The sequence below is a fragment of the Periplaneta americana genome, chromosome 8, assembly GCF_040183065.1.
Source record: "Periplaneta americana isolate PAMFEO1 chromosome 8, P.americana_PAMFEO1_priV1, whole genome shotgun sequence".
Lineage (NCBI taxonomy): Eukaryota > Metazoa > Arthropoda > Insecta > Blattodea > Blattidae > Periplaneta > Periplaneta americana.
The window spans coordinates 128,673,932-128,694,257 of NC_091124.1; the positions used below are offsets into that span (position 1 = coordinate 128,673,932).

Sequence of the window (20,326 nt, forward strand, 5' to 3'; positions counted from 1 at the left end):
CAACCTTATGGAGAGGAATATTTACAATTTTGTTCGATTCGTATATGCAGACAAGAACTGGAACACAATGAAACACAGATTTATTTCTTATAAAAAGTTGGACTTAGAACAGTCTGGTTCTCAGCCATCGATATATAGTTATTACTTTGTTGTGTTCATTAACTATCGTTTCCAGATAACGGTCATTGTTTTAATATAACCCATTCTGATTATACAAATTGTACTCTTTCTTTAATTTTGTGATTGTATTCAAATGTATTGTATTTTTTTTTGTACCTGCTTTCAGCCTGGTTGAGTGGAAGAGAAAACCTGATGGCCTTGTCTGCCAACTAGCATTATTATTATACGGAACATTTTGCTTTCTTTGTAATACAATTTTTAAAGCGTTAATTAAAATGTTCAAGCAAAATATAAAACATTGCACTAAAATTTGTTAATGAACAAGCTTTAATCAAAATAGTACACTAAGTACACCAATAAATACTGTATTACACAATCGATTAATGAAATTAAGAATCCTTTTATGTGAAATAATTATTCTTAATCTTTTAATACATTAAGGAGAATTTACATGTAGAAATACATTAACTTCAAACGAAATTGCATTATGATCAGAAAAAACTGCATCAATTGCACCATGAGTAATCAGTATTCTTAATATTAGTAAGTATATTGTCCATATTATAAATTACCAATCAATAGTTTCAAAACTAGATTTTACAATTGGTTATTAAATAATCCCTTTTATTCTGTTGCTGAGTTTTTCAACACAAATTTGTATGAAATTGTATTTTAATAAATAAGTTTTAATTGCAATTTAGTTACTTTTCTTCAATTTACAAGTTTCAAATTATTTCATGTTTTCATTGCATTACTTTAATTTTACTGTTTATGTTATTAGTGTTTTTAAATGTATTTATATGTTTTTTTTTTCAATGTATTCTGACGAAGCCTAAAACTGTATGTCTAATGGCCAACTGAATTGAATTGAATTGAATTCAAATTAATTGAATTGAATTGAATTGAATTGAATTGAATTGACAAGAATTGAAACGATTTGGCTTGTTATTAACATAATATTGTACAGATTCAAAATATTCAGAAAGTTGTTGACATTGTCTTTAATGTTTACATCAATATTTAAATATGAAAAAAAAAAACATTATTTTCATTTTTGTATTAGTGGTAATAACACCTACCAGTTTATCTAAAAATAAATCAACATCACCATTTGGTGAGAGATATGCAGAAATTACAATTATATGCGTATTAAAATCAACTAATTTTACAGCAGCAAACTCTGCAACAATTTGAGTCGACAGGTCTTTCCTTGTCAAGCGAATCAGCTTTAAGACCTTCAAGTATAAACACACAAACGCCTTCATAAAAATGAATAGTTCTACAGAAACTACTCACCGAATAGTACACACTTAGTTTTAAAATTTTAATTTCATCTTTATACAACCAAAGTTCGACAATAGACAAAATAGTAACTTTACTATTACCTTCTAAATATGCGTGTAATTCAGTTACCTTATTTCTCAAGCTCTAAATATTTAAGTAAAGAACACTAAATTGTTTTGACATTATTTCTTTATTACTCTTGGTGTTTGTCGTGGATACAAAAAACGCCGTATGCATTATTCGGGCATTTATTTGGATTCATTGTTGCTCCCAAATTCTTCTCATAATTATGGACCCACTTTAAATGAAGAATTTATAAATCAGGTCGTCTGAATTTAACTTTACATTTCATGTTTTTTTTTTTTTATTATTTTTAACGTCACCAACCGTCGTACTTGGAGATATTCTATAAACATGCAGTGGCACTATTTTTAACACCTTTTAACTTTACGACTCCAGGCTCATTTATTATAATTGCCAACAACTATAACACATTTTTGTTTACGGCGCATCACTTCAAACCAGTTGTGTCATTACTCTAATTACAAGACTCAACTTCTTGTTTATCATCCAAAAGAGAATCTTCTACAAACTACAAGTATGTTAAAATATTACAGGTAACTTCTCTAGAGTTGTAATGAAAACCACTGCCTTCTATGTATGCTACAATCCTACAATTCATGTAAAATTCATACGCAAAAGGTAGTGTTAATTAATATACATTACACGAAACAAATCACTGCATCTGAAATGTACTGAACTTTATTTAAACAATTCAATTCACTTAACAAAAAGATATAACCATTATTCCAATTGAACACGAAATATTACAAGTACCTGAATCATTTTTACCCCTTCACATTGAAGTTGATGATGAAGTTTGTACGTTGGCCAGACTGCTAACATCAGTCAGCTGTTTATAGTGTAACATATACTGCGTGTTCAGTTCAAAGTGTGTCATGGCTCGCTGTATGCCGTCATGTGGCTAGCCGATGAGCCTAGAGAATTCAATCTTCCTACACTTCCGCAGAGGCGTATTACCTAAATGCGAGAGAAGTTGCCTAGCAAGTACGGCGTTCATTCTGAAGTACGCAGAGTCCGTGGATACCCACGGACTCTGGAAGTACATACCGATACGTGCGGTAACGCCGGTAGTGGCAGGAATGTGAACTGTTTGGAAACACGTACTGAGGTGAGTTTTTTTCTTACTGTCGGGATATGGCGAGAGGGTTAAGATGATTACTTACGTATTTGTTGACATTAACTTCGACGGTCAACATGGACACGGAGCATTTGATTTGTGTTGTGGAATGTTGCGGTATGCAACGGATGATAACAAATACCCTGCGTACGACTTGCCCGCGCAAAACACAGTTCGAAAGAGGTTATGGTAGCACACAGACTGTACAGACCGCCATCTGTTGCTACGACGTTCAAGTTATACTGTACACGTTCTCAAGTTCAGATTGAACGCCTTGATTAATATGCAACTTCTCTGACATAAAAGTTGAAACTCGCTTCAAATCGCTGACTCACAACAGTGACGTCATGACACACTTTGAAATGAACACCCAGTACTGCATATTAAGATTTTTTTATATCTTTAAAAAATAGTACTGTGCAAAAAATACTGTACAACACACATGTGTGAAGTGCATTACAAAATCTCGGAAATTGAAAAACTCGCGCTGCTCGTTTTTCAAACTTTTCCTCGATTTTGTAAAAAACACTTCCCAACCTTGTATCGTAATATATCTACTATTTTTGTCGCCATTTTAATCATCACCATTACAACACTTATTTGCGTTTTCGTCAATAAAATGCACCGAATTAGTTTCCCTTACCTGAAACGAAAACAATTATCACAATTATTACAATTCATTTCGTTTTTACCATTTATTTACAACGCTTACAACGGCGTAGTACGCAAACATTAAGTACTAACCAAACCGATTTCAATTAGCAAAAACGGAGCTGAGCAGAGCAGAACAATTTATAAACACGGCTTCTCAGGCCGTTGAGGAGAGAAGAGTCCCCCTGACTTGTAACTGGATATGCAACGCAGAATAATTTATGGAAAAACACCATTTATAGTTATTTACGATATAAGTATTAAAAAAATGGCACTCTATTTTGTGAGGAGGGATGTTTGCAAAACGAGGCCGCACACCAAGTGAAGTAGGCCTAAGTCCTACGAACAAAATAAGATCATTTTAACATTAATTTTCAGACAGCCGTTCATTCGTGCTGATAGAGAGAGAATTCTCACGACTTCTCCATTGTTGTATATCCTCTTATTGTACTAGGAAACTTCACCAGATCATACCTTTGAAGCGGTGGTATAGCTGAGTGGTAGAGCATTCAACTTCAGATCGATAGGACCCCTGTTCAAATCCGAGTGTGCCATAATTATATTTAATTCTTAATTGTTTCATATCGTTCTCAGTAAAATAGTTGTTGAAGCAATTTATTTAATGTGTATATTTCTCAATCTAAAACAGTAATTTCTTTAATTAGGCTTGCAATTATTTTAACCGCTTTATTGGTCGGTTGCGGCTGCTGCCACGTAACTTCTGGTGGCAAACAAATTATTGACAATTGGCGTAAACAGTTAAAGTGAGTGTTAAAAGCACTTTTCGCTCACTACCACATAAGTCAATATTTAACACGCTAGTGTTAAAATATCTACTTTTAGAAATGCCTGTCAAAAAACATCCAATATAAGGAATAACATTTAAATGTATTAAACTCTCTCACTGACACCTATCGATAGCTGCAATATCAATTTGATGTAAAAATTATGTCATACTTTGAACACTGAAAATTTTCTTATTATCTTATTTTATTTTTTTGGTTCAGGTTGGAATTTTAACTTCGTATGCTGTTAAAAGCAAAATTTTATTGTATAATTATAAATTCGTAAATTTCGCTGAACGATAAAGAGTTTCAAAGAAACTCAATAGCGTCGCCCGTTCGGAACTACTTCTACACACACAACACGAGTGCATTTTTTTTTTTTTAAATCGTGAAATTTTTTATTTTCTACTACACCCTGCCCCCGCAGAAATGTCGCAAATTAAACCTTACCATCCTTCTTAATGACTCTACACTGCACGCCTCATTTTGTAAATCGTATATACATATTAGTCTCCAGGGCATTACCAATAATTTCACGTCTACACAAGTACAAGTACGACTGCGGTGGAAAGAAAAATCCTTCTAAGTTGGTAACAGAGGAACAGTTAACTAAGGAAACTTCATCACAAGTCATCAAAGTAGTGAACCCAACCCATGGCGTTTCTCTGGCAAAGTTTTCAAAGTTAGCTATGCGGTTAAACTAAGTTTTTGCAGAGTATGATAGTCTGGAGCGGAGGTAGCAATAAGAGATTTGATGGCTATTTTGTGACCCTGAAACAACTACATGAACTATTCACAGACGAGAAGATAACTTACTATAATTTTGTTTATTTCAACGACTTTTCTTAACTATTAAGGCTATTCAAAGATGATATGATGATAATAGAAATTATAATGAAGATAAATAAATTATATTTCTTATTCTTTAAATAGATTTAATGACGTTTAATGATGAAGAAAGTACGGTTTAACAACATATACTTTTAATGTAGAAACAAATGTACATTATGTTTTCTTTCTGAGTCATATCAAAACGGATGTGCCTTTGTAACTCACAGATCTCTAGTGAGTCAGTCATAGTCATCTATTTGACCTTGGACCAGACTATTTTCGCTTCCTATTACATTGTTAGCTGAAAGACTGTTCTTATTTTTTAGCGTTAGAAAATAAAGCGAAGATTCATGAAAGGTTATGGTCGCTCGCGACTCAACGGATTCTAGAGTAACGCATTTTGTGTGAAAAGTTTATTATAAATACGAATCAGATCGTCGTGTTCGTGAGACATTTATTCAGACGTTCCCAGGTCAATTACGTCCTTCCAACATCATGGAAGGGCAATCAGATAATCTACAGCGTGTGAATTTATGTATGGTGAGGATGGCAGCACACTGCATCGAAAATTCTGTATCGATCAGGACGGCTTTATCTCGGACCGTCCGAAGTGAAGGTGATTAGATGCATTGTTATAGGCCGCAGCATACTGCATCGAACATTCTGTATCGATCAGGACGGTTTTATCTCGGGCCGTCCGATGTGAAGGTGATCAGATGCATTGTTATAGGCTGCAGCACACTGCATCGAACATTCTGTATCGATCAGGACGGTTTTATCTGGACCGTCCGATGTGAAGGTGATTAGATGAGTTGTTATAGGCTGCAACATACTTCATAGGACATTCTGTATCGAACAGGACGGTTTTATCTCGGACCGTCCGATGTGAAGGTGATTAGATGCATTGTTATAGGCTGCAGCATACTGCATTGGGCATTTGTCCCGGACTGTCCGAGACAAAACCGTCCTGTCCGATGCAGTATGCTGCCGGCTATCTTCTCTCATTAAGAGAATGACGGCTTATTGTCAGCAAAAACGAGACGCCTAGATCACAAGTTGAGTACTGAGTACGAACTTATCTTCAATTTTGATAACTGTTGAGGTTTACACAAGTACTACTTATTTTCTTCTAATAGTAAACAGTGCTGAGATTAGAACTGTCAAACTCTTACCAAGTCAATTGGGAATTGGTAAATACGTTGTGAATTACAACATGCGTCCTGAACACAGGTGAAAAGAGCTATATGTTTTGGCAAAATACAGTTCTACTTATTAGATTTCTTTCAGCAAGAACAGGCGGCATAGTGAATGACAACAAGCAAATGGTGTAACTAAAAGTAACGAGAGAGTTCGTGCCCAGGGCATGCGCTCGAATCCCTATTATCTGCATACGTTGGAAGAACTGAAAGACAATATAAGGGAAACTGGAGCAATTTCAGAAAAACTAATGCGTGTTAATGTAAATTTTCTTAAAAGGTGTGACAGATGTTTGGCGCCACAAGGACATCCTTTCCCACATCTTCTATAGGGCGTCTATTATACGTACGTATACACTGACCGCTGCCGCGATGTGTTGCTTCTTGACCACGGCAAGCAGCGCTCTCCAGTATAAATATACCGTTTTCTCGGGACAGTGTATATTCGTTCGCGAATATGGTTAGACAGCTGACTCTATAGAGTATCGCATTTTTGTGTGTAAAGTTTATTATAAATACGAATCAGCTCATCGTGTTCGTGAGGAATTTATTCAGACGTTCCCTGGTCAATTACGTCCTTCCAAGAACGCAATTCATGATATTGTGAACACATTTCAATCTACAGCTTCAGTGCAAAATAAAGAAAACACACGCGAAAACGTACAGTTCTAACAGAACAAATTAGACCAAACTGGCGCACATCTTGAACGTTGCCAACAAAATCGCTACCGAAATTATTAGCACAAGTGGGAGTTTCAGTATCTTCTGCATATAAGCAACAACATTGTTAAAACTGAAACCTTACAAGTGTACACGTATCCTTTGTTTACAATAGGGCAATCCAATAGCACGATTGCGTTTTGTGCGTGGTTTTTTCATCAGTGACTGAAGGTATAATCGACCTACAGCTCATGTTCTTTCAGGCGATGTGTGGTTCCACCTGATTGGTCGTGTAAACAATCAAAACACTCGCTATTGTTGTTCTGAAAATCCATATCGTACACAAAAATTCCTTCATGATAGGGAAGTTGCAGTATGGTGGAAAGTAAGTGAAAACATTTAAAACGGCTTATATGATAACAACTGTAAGAGGGCGGGACATGCTAGTCCACAACAATTATACTTATCACTTTCATTCACATTATTATTATTATTATTATTATTATTATTATTATTATTATTATTATTATTATTATTATAATTAGTGATAGTGGTATAGTAGTAATAGTTTTAAACCATTTATGCAAATGGACAATCAGGAATACTGGGTACATTGTACTGGACGAGACAATAAAAAGGACAACTTAATGAAGAGAGCAAAGATAAATGTAGGACATAATAAAATGTGGAGCAAACTTTCAGAGGGCAAAATAGCAAAATGGACATTTAAACTGTGGACGAAATAATAGTGGACATAAAACACCAGAGGACGAAAAAATATAGTGGACAGAATATCAAAGGAACATACGAAACAGTGGACGAAACATCCGTGGACATAGCGTCTGGAACCGATTTCACACATATTTTGAGTAGGCCTAGAAGAGTAACGTAAGAGTGCGGTCTGCTGCGACATGCCCAACTACCGAGAAGCAAAATATTGCGCCAGCAGTCAGTACATATAATAGAAGCCCTGTATGACAAAGTTAGGTTTTGCATAAGCAATCTTTGCGCTTAGCTATTAAGGGGCTATGAATATCCGACTCTGAAGGCCAACACCGTGCTTCCAGCCGCCATGTGCGGTAGTACACTCACGGATGAACATCTATTTGAAGGCTTTGTGCTATATTGTTACTTTTACTCAAAGGGTCATCAATTTTTACTATAAAAGCTATAAATGATGTGGCAATGAATAAATTGCTAATTAGCTATTCTTATTAAGTTTACGAAGTTTCTACTTTTTTTTTCCTTTTTTTTTAATTCTTCGCGGTTTACCAAAAAACAGTAGCGATACATAGCGATCCATTATTCTGCCATCCACTATTGTGTATTAATAAACGTAATGTGACATATTTTCTAATTTCTTTATACTCAAGAAATATGGCTGAAATAGAACCTTGTGAACAGCGCTTTTAACATATAACTTATTTTATTTACTTCCGCTCCACATATATTCATCCTGAATGTAAAGTATCAGAACTAGAATAATTAATAGGCCTGTATGTTGGACAATCCTTTTTATGATGTATTATTTCTAAAAGCATTAACTTAAAAGATCTCCTGTATTATTCGATTTTTCATAATTCGGGCGTCTTGAATGAGCATTAAAATCTCTGATAACCCTTATTTATCGCCCTTTAGGAAGTAAATGTGTGCTGAGATCTTTGAAATGGTAATAATGTACCAGTAATTGAAATGTTATTTAATGCATTTCATATTAGTACAGTGGGGCTACTGGCGGATGTATATTTCTCACAAATGCCTGAAATATTTAGAAAACACCTCTCAACATAAAGGTTCCTAAGTTATAGAAAATAAGTAAATAAACAAGAAATTATTATTATTATTATTATTATTATTATTATTATTTCTTCGGTTGAATTCTGAAACACACTATAATATATCCGAGAAATTGTTACATTATTGCAGTTTTCAGTTCCTCAAAAGTCAGAAGAAATGGAATACACCCCACTTCATTTACAGTCCATGGTTCCGATGATTACGTTTGCTATATGCCTACCAATTATATCCGTTGTCATTGACGGAGATCTATATTAAATTTTCTTTCCATTAACTCGATGTCGAACGCGTTTCATCACGTCTTCATGGCGCCATGCATATTCTAACAATTACGTGTAAGTATTTATTAACACTACAATTGGGTATATATCCGGTGGCAGTGATATACAGGGACATCATTTTATTTTTACTTCAATTTTTATTGTACCTGAGTTTTTGAATGTACTTCACTCCCACCCCTTCTACTAAGGAAGTTCCAACTCCACACAGAACCAAGACCGCAGATAGTAAGCAGTACTGAGTTACTGAGTATAGTACGTTCCAGAAATATGTTCGCGTTTTCCAGTGACGAAAGAGCTTTCAATATTGAATCATATTTTCGCACAGGTACTGTCCGTTTGCCTACGTAGCATCCCGATTTCCCCCACCTGCTTCTGCTCGCCCCTCTGTAATAGCTGGGCTGCCTTAGCTCTTTTCTGAAAACATTAATTTCTCTTAGGAATTGGAAGTTTACGTAATATTATACAGCTGTTTAATTTAACTTAAATAAAAGGGCCTCGTTAAGTAATTAACTGTCACGTGATTTCCTCCCTTTCTACAATCCTGCGGCATAACCACTTGGACGGACAATAGATAGCATGTCTGAGTAATTTTATATTTTCGGGTCGGGCAGAAGTGAAAATTGAATTTACAGTACGTAGAGAAGGTACAGAATTATTTCAACATGAGTTACTAGTACGAAGGACGAAACTGGCAATTGGAATTAGATGCAATAGTCTATAGTGCGATAATATGCACAAAAGAACTGAAGCCTGTATCGAAATGAACGGCCACCATTTTCAAAATTGTGTTTAAATATTCATATTATGATTATTTTTCAATTTAACTTCTTTCTCTATATTGTACGCTAATGTGCTGTAGACAGTATAGTATACACTGCATAATGAATACGTTCGCATGGATAACTCACTTCGTGAGTAAAAACACTTATTCTTAATACAGCACTGTACTTTGATTAAAGAAAAACCTAATGAAAATTATCAAACTCAAAATCGCGATATTTCCTAGTTTACGTAAATGGATGAACTACTTTTCTTCCTTCCTATACCTAGTAGAGTGATTTGTGTTTTACGCCAGTATCATCGAACTCCAGTCTTGGAGGGGGGAGCAAGCGGTGTTTCCGGTTCTCTAAAGGTATAGACAGGTTAATATTAAAAATGATAGTAAAATAAAATGATGTCCCTGTATAATATATGGGTACAATAATACCATTACAATTCTACAATAATTACAGCAATAAAACAAAAATAAAAAATAAATAAAATAAAATAAAATAAACCTAAATTTATTTCTAACTATAAATAAATAGATGCAATAAACCTAGGACTATAATTAAAAACTATGGGCCGTATTCATAGACATTCTTAGCGCGGGCTTCCGGTGGATGATAAGCGAACTAACATTTTCGTATTCATAAACCAGTGTTAGTGATATGATATGATATGATATGATATGATATGATATGATATGATATGATATGATATGATATGATATGATATGATATGATATGATATGATATGATATATGATATGATATATGTATCCTGTACAAGTAACCAGTCGATAGCCGAGGCTAGTTTAGCACGCTCGTAGCGCGGACTAGCGAAACGTCTATGAATAGCACCCATTGGGACTATAATTAAAAACTAAGAGTGGGTTCACTACGTATGTTCTTCAAAGATTTGTTTTACAATTTCCGTAGAGGGATTCCTGCCTCTAGTTGCTTTACACAATCCATAGAAAAACTGACTGCTTATTAATTAAAGTTGACGATAAACTACACACATTCTTCTGGTTGGTCATCTTCGCTAAACAGAAACATGTTTAACTGTTGCAATATGTTGTGTCAGAAAATGCTTCTTCTCGTGGTTTATAGACTTTTCAAACACTTACACAGTAAAATTATTCCATCTGAAAAAAAAATATGACTTCCAAACTCTTTAACAAATTCGTTCAGTTTTGTATTTAAATACTCACTTGTCTTCGGCATGGTGTCAAATAATTATGAACTGAAGTCTAATATAAGACATTTATAAATTATTAAACAATTGACTTTTCTTCTGAATATTTTTTCCAGTGTACATGAAACGCAGAGACATTTGAATAACATAGGATACGTCTAGGACATAGAGAACAAAATAGATACGGAACAAGAAATTCGTTCCCTACTTATGCGACACCCAATAGTAATTCAAATGATGTTATTATTAGCAATAAGCATATTGTGAAAGGAGAACCTATCCCTTCTCAAGTCTCACAAAGAATGCCACCAGAAATTCCTCAATGTTTCAAATCGACATCTGAGTGAACATTTACGACGATCAGGCAGTGACTTACTTAAATACTTAAACTTGAACACATTGTTAGCACATTTCCTTTATAAAATTAAATCTGCCGCAAGACACGTTTCACAAACGCTGCGAGGAAAAAACAATTATTTCTAATTCCTGCCAAACAAGCACTGAACTACTAACAGAAAAATTAGCTAAAAGAAAAATTACAAAAATAAAATAATTACAAAAAACGCAGAATACTACGAAATAAGAAGAAAAGTACAAGAGCCAAAAATAGAGTCCTCCCATAATGTTCGATAGATCACGAATATCATGTCTGTACACTTATAACTTTTCTGACGGTTAGCAATAAAAAAAAAAGGCATCTTGTTATAAATCCGGGATCTAATCAATTGTTCTTCCTCAATCGTTTCGAGCTAACATTACGGTAGTCAGATAATAAAGATTCTTATTTTTCATTTGTCAAGAATGTTGTTGATGTCACCACAGTATGGCGCGTCCTCAGTTTGCGGATAGAGGAGACGGCCTCCAGATATGGAGGGTAACTGCGAATATATTGAATAAACAGTCGTGGACAGCCGATAAGGGATGGTCTTCCAGCTTGGGTGTTGGGTGAAGGGCGAACAACCCATAACCGTAAAAAAAAAGCTTGTTACGAAACCCCAACATAAGCCTCGGAATGGGACTCATTCTCCAGCACGACCACAGCAAAGGAATAAAGTTATGAGATTTGGTACGTGGAACGTAACTAGTCTTTATAGAACAGGAGGGGTAACATTAGTAGCAAAAGAACTAGCTAGATATAGAATAGACTTTGTGAGAGTACAGGAGATTAGGTTAGCTGGGAATGGCATAACACAAATAGGAGATTACTTGTTGTATTATGGGGAAGGAAACAATAATCATCAAATTAGGAACAGGATTCTTTATTCATAAAAGGATAAAATCAGCAGTAGAAAAGGTTGAATTGATCAGTGACAGTTATCCTATTTAGTACTTAAAGGTAGATGTTGTGATATCATAGTTATAAGTGCTCACGCCCCAAGTGAAGAGAAAGACAACCATATAAAGGATAGCTTCTATGTACGAGGAATTGAAACACACTTTTGATCAGTTATCTAGATATCTCATGAAAATTTTATTAAGGGGATTTCAATGCTAAAGTAGCGCGAGAGGATATTTTAAAACGACTATTGGAAGAGAAACTACACGTAAATAATAATGATAATGGACTTCTCCAGATGGATTTACACACAACCAAATAGATCATATCTTTATAGATAAACTAAGACATACTAGTAGTATTTACATTCAATCCTTCAGAAGAGAAGACTGTGATTCTGACCAATATTTGGTAATTTGAAAATTAAGAGAAAAACTATCAGTAACCAAGCAAGTAGGACAAGTTAACATTAGAAGATTCAATATTCCGAAATTAAAAGACGAGGAAAATAAGCAACATTATTAGGTCGAAATTTCAAATAGGTTTGCCACTTTAGGGGTTCCAATGAAGTTGAGGAGGAGTTAGATATCAAGAGCATATGGGAAAATATCAGAGCTAATATCAAAATTGCAGCTGAGCAGAGCACAGATTATTATGAAACTAAGAAAAAGAAACCGTGGTTTGACGAATATTGTTGCATGGCAATATAGTCCGGATCAACTTACTTAATACCCTAAGGGTGAAACCTAACCATTTTTCCCCCCATTACTACATATGAAGCGTAGGAGAAATAAAGGGGATAAGTCCACTTTTTATAATTTTTCAGGAGAGCATTTCAAAGTATAAGAAACCCAGTAACTTTTTTACGATTATTATCTATTTTTTTTAGTTGAAATTACTGGGAAAACTTCATATAATTATATGTATATAGAAAAAATTAACACAAAAGTTTCGATCAAAATGTTTTAATTTAAAAAAGAACACAAGTGCAAATTTTTCTTGTAATTAAAGAGCTTAGTCCAGTGGACTTACCTCCTTTATTTAGCTCACTGTAAAAACAAAGTAATCTTTAGTAAAGGAATCCCTTAAAAATATTTTTTACCTCGATTAGTTATGAGAATGATTACGTTTTATTTTATTTTAAAACATGTTGCTAGTTATGTTCTTACAACAACATTCAGTAATGTATTTCACTCGAACACATCAAAACAAATGCAACAATAATTTCTGACAGTCTGTTTTCCCATAGTATTTTTCACTTATGTTTGAGAGTTTTAAAATATACCTGTGCGTCCGATCCACAGAACTTTACCAACAAGTGTAAGTCACGATACCGGTACTTCACTGCACTCACTGATAGCGGTCCTAAAACATTAATTTTAAAAATATTATTCAAAAGTGGCGAAAAATATAATTACATAATATTTCCAAGCCTACAAAGACTTGTGCTTTCCTTGCTTATTTTTCGGACTAACCCTACTTTTTTTTTTTTCAAAGTATTTACAAGGCTTTCCACTTTTTTTTCCGATTCCATGCATGCCCATAAATCCTTTCTTGCAAACACCAAACTCACTAATAACTTCGTTATCACCTACAATTCCACTTACGCTATATTTAAATGTTGCTTCATTAACTCTTGGTTCTGCTTTTTGTTCTATTGCGACGCCTAGCTACAAGAAGAACAGATATTAGGCCACACAAATATGAATTCTGTTCACCCTTGTCAGGCATAAAATTAAAATTATGAAGTATTGTCTTTTTGGTATTATTTGGCACAACTCGAAAACACTTCATTCAGCAATTACAGTATGCTCCTAGGATATGTGTCATTAAGTTAATCTTTTTTCGCACATCTGTCATCCTACCAGTAGCCTTCCTCTTCTCACCTTGCTTATTTCCCATGTTCATCGCAAAATCACAGTTTTCTTCCATTATTAAGTACACAGCAGTAAAAAAACACACGTTCGCTAACAAATACAACTTTACAAGACACTCTATGATGCTACACTGAGGCCAAAAGAAGGAAAATAACATTATAGCCTATAATACAGATTGAAATATGTTTGAATTTGTACAGACAGTAAGTATCAAACTACATCCAAGACGCACTGACTGGTGTCTCTGTTTCCGCTTCCATGCTCCTATGGGACTGATCCCATTATTTGAACATTTCTGTTGGACTGATGCCCTTTATTCCGCTTGGCTCATTTCTTTCTCTTTCATTTTCATATGGACTGAACCTCTTTATTTCCAATCTGAAACGTGTATTGCAAAACTTATGTTTCAGTGTTTCTTAAAAACAATTATGAAAATGGACTTATTCCCTTTATTTCTCTCACCCTTCATATGCTAGTGGATTATGGTGATTTTCTAGTTTGAAGATTGAATTTTCTTTTGCCAACTTCGTTTCGAATTTCGGTACTAAGAAATACTACGACTAGTAGTGATTTTGTAATTTATGTTGGCAGCAGTGACAGCAGTTGTCGGTAGTGCAAATTCTGAAAATTCAAATTGCTCTAGATTTCTGAGCCGATTACTGGAAGCTAGTGAAATTTTAACATATAATTAATATTAATAACAATTATTTTATGTTATGCGTTGTGTTGTGTTGTGGTTATTTATTCAAGATTATAGTCAGATAAGTGTAAATAAATAATATAGCACACGGTGTGATACATGCACTTGGGTGATCGATAGAAAAGCCATTTCACATTTTAATTAATTTCTCTCGTGTTTAGATTTTTATTACAATAATGTCAAAGAGAGGAAATAGCATGGCAGTGACTCCTACAACATAGAAAGCCTGTGCCATTCAGAGTACGCTTCAGAAATCTATAGTTCATATGTTTAATGAATGAAGAAAGAAGATAATGGAGAAGGAATTCTTCGCACGGAGACAGCAATTATAGGCTAACTATAATAGCAGAATTATTGACAGTAACTATTCTTAAGCACAGATTTCAAAGTGGCTTTCGGTTTTCAGAGTTTGTACGTGATCAAATAAAACACATTTTTAGGTTAGGTCTCGTGAATCTTAAACTGTTTAGACAAAGAAATGAATTTCATGTTGTCAGACAAAATACATTTTAATATTAGATCATATTAATCTACTAATTATCAACATAATGTGCGAGAGGTCCAGGAGGAAAATATAGGCCTATTCTTTTACAAATTATCGAACCATTTAGAAAACACCTCCCAACATAAAGATGAGATGTGGTATAAGTAAATAAGCAAGACATATTTATTGTTAATAATAATCCGTGGCACTACAGCCCATGAAGGGCCTAGACCGACCAGACGGCTGCTGGACTCACGCCCACATACCGAAGCAGAGGTGGACGATCATCCAACCAGAATGAAAGTATCCTGTAGTTAGCACGATGATCCCCCAGCCGTTATAGCTGGTATTAGTTATTGTTAATACTATATTATTATTATTATTATTAATTATTATTATTATACTACTGTACATGAAACTGTAATTTTACCCTCTTTGGTGATATCTGATATTAGTTAACAACACTGAACAGACGGTAAAATTAGCCTTTTAGGACTGCTCTTACGAGATCCTCACAGAAGGCAACAGACAAAATTGAAATTCTTACAGCATCCAGTTCGGGCGAATAAAGATAATTTTATGATTTCAATTAAAGACGGGAAGCAGATCTTACACTTAAGAGCAAAACGAGACATTACTTGAAGGAAAAACTGAATGAAGTAGAAACAAATACTAAGAATAAAAACATCAGAGATTTTGATAAGGGCATAAAGGAATTTCACAAAAGATATCAGGCAAGGGTTAACGTGATCAAGGATCAGAATGGTGACTTGCTTGCAGACTCTCATTCAATCCTGAAAACTACATACTTTGAGCAACTACTAAAACAAAATGCACATAGGCTAAATAGAAATGATCAGGACGATATTCAAATACAATTTGCTGAGTCATTTTATACCCGAACTCACCTTAAGTCGAATTTGCTATAGAAAAGGGAAAAAGTACAAGTCTTCAGGTATCGATCAAATTCCAACAGAATTAATATGAGAGGATGGAAACGCACTTTCTAGTGAAATTCATAAGCTTACAGGCTACTTGCTATTAGGGAAAAGGAAATTGTACCAGAACAATGGAAGGAATCCATAATTGTACATATCTTTAAGAAAAAACACAAGACTAACTGTGGTAACTTTCGAGGAATATCACTTTTGTTGACGTCGTACAAAATTTTGTCCGATATTCTTTTGAGAAGATTAACTCCATATGTATATGAAATTATTGGGGATCATCAATGTGGCATTAGGTGTAATAGGTCGACTATTGATCAAACTTTTTGTATTCGACAGATATTGGAGGGAAAAAGTGGGAGTATAAGCCATCAGGGCATACACAGTACATCAGTTACCAACAGATTTCAAAAATGAATATGACTCCGTTAAAGGAGAAGATTTATATAATATTCTAATTGATTTTTTGTTCCCAAGAAGCTAGTTCGATTAATTAAAATGTGTCTCAGTGAAACACAGAACAGAGTCCGCATAGGCCAGTTTCTGTCTGACGCTTTTCCAATTCACTGCGGGCTAAGGCAAGGAGATGCACTATCATCACAGTCTAGTATATACAGTCACGAAGCTCAATACTTACTAAATATGCAAACAGACAGTTGAAATATGCATCCATAGATAGTTGCTCACCACCAGGATCGCTACTATCGCCTCATCACAGACCCTTTCCCCAGCAGACGATAAAATGTATTGTACTTTCGATATCGAATTCTTTTGAAAAAATTAATACCTTCCTTCCGCTATTGAAATGTGAAATACATAAGGTTTATATATTATTTTCATAAAGTATATATTATATTTTATAAACTCATCTTCCTGGTTTTTTCGTAAGAAGGATAAATCTGACCTCTTTTTCTTACAATATTTATAGTATACCACAAACGTCTCCTTGTCCCATATTATTATTCAAATTATTGTATTTTAGCCATTTACAGTTATTATAACCGATAACGAACATTTCACAGTTTACACAACTTTTCACAACACAGCTAAATACGGCACAGTCAATGCCTTTTCGATCTAGACCAGGCCGTAATGTACTGTATGTTCGGGTTTTCTATTTCAGTGTATGTAGCTCAGTGAAATATTATATTATAATTTTATCGCGTATCATTGCTAAGTTTTATTTAGTGTAATGCGTCCATAAGTTCCGTTTACTTCTTGTTGCATAATATGTTGCAGAAATAATTACAAAACTGTGTTATTTTAATGTGAAGAGAATTTTACGCGTTAACATAATCTGTTCGCATCAACATTTTAAGTTTAGAATGGAAGCTATTTTGAGGTTCAATAAAAACGAATTTATATTGTGATTTTAATTTAGCACATCTACCTTCCTTAATTGTAGACAGAAAATTTATCATATCACTCCTATGAAATTAATGTACGTACGATTGTGTTACTTCGTCTCTTAGATAGTAGATGAATATAATAATTCAGTACTCAATTGTAGTATTAAAATACAGACAAATAGAATGTGACGGGTGTCATACATGACATTATGTTTAATTATAATGTTTAATTGCGAATATAGGAATATAAGTTAAATAAAGTATACATAACCTATACTTTCCATATGACATAACATATATATGTAGTGGCAGGGCATTGGAGACCACTAAAATTAGACAGAAATGGGCAACTGGTACAGTAAACATAATCTATAATTTCAATATATCTAAATATTCGTGCGGTGCAACTGAAAATTATTGAATCGTGCATAAATGAATGTACAAGAATTTCGCAATATTTAATCTAAATAAAGGCAGGTATTACACATACGAACAACGTAATTTTCACGCCAAAATAATATTACACCTTAACTCGCAATGTCTGAAGTGTCTCCTAATCATTGTTTTAAATTTCATTAATGCAATTAGCCTACACTACATTTTAGAGAAATATATGTTACTCTTTATGCATTCCAATTAATTTATATCGTTGAAACGCCGCCCTTCGTGATCGGGTAAAGCGAGTCACATGGTTTGCCTTACGGCCTGAATTAGATCACGATGGCAGTGACACAGTCTATTGTTCCTAGTACTCACAGCGTTCCAAGCGGCTAGCAACTATCGTGAGAAATGCAAAAAAATCACCCCAAGCTTCGTGACTGTATATAGTAGAGTGTGCTATCATCTTTACTTTTTAACTTTGCTCTATAATATGCCATTAGGAAAGTCCAGGGAAACAGAGAGGGTTTGGAATTGAACGGGATACATCAGCTGATTGTTTATGCGGATGACGTGAATATGTTAGGAGAAAATCCAAGAACTAATTGAGAAAACAAAGGAATTTTAGTGGAAGCAAGTAATGAGATGGGTTTGGAACTAAATCTCGAAAAAACCAAGTATATGATTATGTCTCGTGACGAGAACATAGTACGAAATGGAAATATAAAAATTGGAAATTTATCCTTTGAAGAGGTGGAAAAATTCAAATATCTTGGAGCAACAGTAACAAATACAGACTAAATGACACTCGAGAGGAAATTAAACACAGAATAAATATGGGAAATGCCTGCTATTATTCAATAGAGAAGCTTTCGTCAACTACTCTGCTTTAAAAAAAACTGCAAGTTACAATTTACAAAACTGTTATATAATCGGTTGTTCTGTATGGTTGTGAAACTTGGACTCTAACTTTGAGAGAGGAACAGAGGTTAAGGGAGTTCGAGAATAAGGTGCTTAGGAAAATATTTGGGACTAAGAGAGATAAAGTTACAGGAAAATAGAGAAATTTACACAACGCATAACTGCACGCATTGTATTCTTCACCTAACATAATTAGGAACATTAAATCCAGACGTTTGAGATGGTCACGACATGTAGCACGTATGGGCGAATCCAGGAATGTGTATAGAGTGTTTGTTAGTTTAGAGACCTGAGGAAAAAAGACCTTTGGGGAAGCCGAAACGTAGATAGGATAATATTAAAATAGATTTGGGATAGGCCTATAATGGTGGAGACTGGATTAATCTACCTCAGGATAGGGACCGATGACGGACTTATGTGAGAGCGGCAATGAACCTTCGGGTTCCCTAAAAGCCGTAAATTAGTTGATGTAATATTTCTAGTATGTTTGCAGAATTAGGTCTATTTCTTCTTTTCTTTGTATTTTATTTTTAATGATCTATGAAGTATTTTGAATAGCGTATTACAAAAAAAAAAAACTAGGTATACGAGTATAAAACGGCCAAATAATGTAACCTATAATAACTTAAAATGGACTAAGAAGTAAAACAGGTAGGAGAAAAAACTATAAAGGATTGCCAACACAAGAAAAAAGTACTTTTCCCAACTTAATAGGCCTACCATCACAACCACTTATAACAACACAAATTCCAACAGAACTGCAGATATTATATTTCTGATAAAGTATAATTACTGGATAATGTAATATTCATTTGAGAAGGAAATTGTTACAATACTAGGTAATTACACGGCCCCAGACTCTACGGAGAATTCAGTCAAACCCCTGAGTTCGTAACATCATACGAAAAAACAGTTATCTTATAAATGGTTAAGTTAGGCCTAATATATAGTCAAGACAACAAAATACGAGTAATAAAAGAAACGTCAAAAACTGCAAATTCTACCGCAGTTATTGTTTTACACATCATACTGAAACTTCGATCTCCCTAAGCACCACACACGGGACTGACGTCTGATTTGTGTTGAGTTATTTCATGATGAAATGAAAGTGAGATATAATATAATTTTACGTATATACAGTGGTGCCATTCTAGTTTTTTTAACAACCAGACCTGAGCTTTTTCTTTATTGAATTCAACATTTCAAAAACTTTGATTTCTTTTACACCGTTACGACTAATACGTAATGTTAACAAAAGAGGCCTTAGGTAGAAGTTCGAGTATGTAATGTGTTCTATTAATTAATTACAATATCGTGTAATATATTTTAGTAAATGCAACTTTATCTTTGTTAGCTCGAATGGTTTTCCTATTGCACGTGTGGGTAAAATGTGGTGCCTTCTGATAAAAAAAAAAAGTGGGGGCTGGCGCCTGAAAATGTTGGAGTTTTGTCTATCCCTGCTTTTAATGAAAAAGAATAGGTCTATTTCTATTTGTTTATTCATTTACTGTATTCTTTTTCATTCATTCAAATTAAATAAGATAGTATAGGAGAACTATTAAAAAAGGAAAACGAAGCGTTTTATTAATGTGTATTAAAGTGTATTTTGCAATTAAAATACCATTTATTG

At 34.2% G+C, this 20,326-nt stretch overlaps 2 protein-coding genes across 3 annotated transcripts in view; one reads left to right on the forward strand and one right to left on the reverse strand.

Moving 5' to 3' along the window:
- Positions 1-20,326, reverse strand: part of Kul (Kuzbanian-like) — a 690,443-nt gene that overhangs the window by 668,934 nt on the left and 1,183 nt on the right. The gene's annotated exons all lie outside the window — the stretch shown is intronic.
- LOC138705031 (serine/threonine-protein kinase Nek8-like) overlaps positions 1-20,326 on the forward strand; it is a 232,638-nt gene that overhangs the window by 6,390 nt on the left and 205,922 nt on the right. The gene's annotated exons all lie outside the window — the stretch shown is intronic.